This window comes from Brassica rapa, chromosome A07 (genome assembly GCF_000309985.2).
Source record: "Brassica rapa cultivar Chiifu-401-42 chromosome A07, CAAS_Brap_v3.01, whole genome shotgun sequence".
In the NCBI taxonomy this organism is placed as follows: Eukaryota; Viridiplantae; Streptophyta; class Magnoliopsida; order Brassicales; family Brassicaceae; genus Brassica; species Brassica rapa.
The window spans coordinates 1857736-1859280 of NC_024801.2; the positions used below are offsets into that span (position 1 = coordinate 1857736).

Below are 1545 nucleotides of genomic sequence, written 5' to 3' on the forward strand. Positions count from 1 at the left end.
AAATCCGTTCACGGTTACTTTAGCTTCAGGTTCTATTATTTTGATCACTGTCACCGTGCTTTTTCTTGCGACTCCTGCTGCGTCCAGCGGTTAAGAAACGAATATGGCTATTATTGCCTTGAAACAGATTGTTTCAAATTAAAGAGCGTAAAATGTCCTGATTTTAAGATATAGCACACAATAATACTATATGGGTCAAGGTCTACCGTTTGGTCGGTTCGGTAATGTTAAATACTGTATATAAGAACATAGCATCATTATATTTTTTGTAGAAGCAAAACTAGTCTAAGATACAAACAACATTTGTACTCTCCACTACTTAATTGGTTTCTCCGGTTCTTCTCTACTTCTTAACTGGAAATTGGGTTTAAAAGATCTTGAGTGGGTATAGGAACCAACTCTGATTTAAAGCCATATGGTCTCCTACCTTCCAATCACTTATCTTCAAACCCATTGTATTTCTTTATATTTTAAATATATTTTCTTGTCCCTTTTAACTATTAACATGTCATGTTATAAATTGATTTTTAAAATATTCAGTGGTTGGTGGTGTACTGCTAATTGTTGCCTTGCTGTAATATCTAATCAATTTTTATTTGCTTTATTTATGGAAGACCCAAAATGGCAGATCTTTTTCAGAATCTTACTATCTTTAGTTAAGAAACATTTGACTAAAATATTTTGTAAATAATATAAACAAACAGCTGGAGTAGCTCAGTTGGTTAGAGCGTGTGGCTGTTAACCACAAGGTCAGAGGTTCGACCCCTCTCTCTAGCGTTTTCTCTTTCCAATCTTTTTTTTTTTTTGTGAAAGTCAGTTTCTATTTTCTTATTCACGTTTTCGTCTTTATGTTTAAGGAGTCAGATATCAAATATGTAAACGCGTGCATTAACAAAAAAGAAACTCAAATTTCTATAGATTTGATGTGTTGAATCTGAATCTCATGAATTTGATCTGTGGATTGACTTGAAATACTTACGTTTAATAAATAAGTAAACAGCGAAATTTTAAAGTTTGTTTAAAGTTTTACTTATGTTCACCTTTAACGTTATAGCCAATAAAAAACTTGTAAACTCATATTTTATTTTTGTAATAAAAAATGTAAAAATATATTAAAAATAATAGTAATTACCAAAAAAAATTTAATGTTGTTAATGCCGCCGGCAAAACTTTAAATGTTAAAGGATTTAAAGTTTACCTAAAAAATTAATATTCACCTAACGATTTAGGATTGAGAGTCTATAGTTTCGACCTCTCTCTCTCTCTAGCGTTTTCTCTTTCCAATCTTTTTTTTGTGAAAGTCAGTTTCTATTTTCTTATTCATGTTTTCGTCATTATGTTTTAGGAGTCAGATATCAAATCTGTAAACGCGTGCATTAACAAAAAAGAAACTCAAATTTCTATAGATTTGATGCGTTGAATATGAATCTCATGAATTTGGTCTGTGGATTGACTTGAAATACTTACGTTTAATAAATAATTAAACAGAAAAATTTTAAAGTTTATTTAAAGTTTTACTTAGGTTCACCTTTAACGTTATAGCCA

General features: G+C 30.3%; 1 non-coding gene across 1 annotated transcript; it reads left to right on the top strand.

The window, feature by feature from the left end:
- Positions 1-703: 703 nt before the first annotated feature.
- On the top strand, positions 704-777 carry TRNAN-GUU. The gene has a single exon. It is a non-coding gene; the product is annotated as a tRNA-Asn (tRNA).
- Positions 778-1545: the final 768 nt, after the last annotated feature.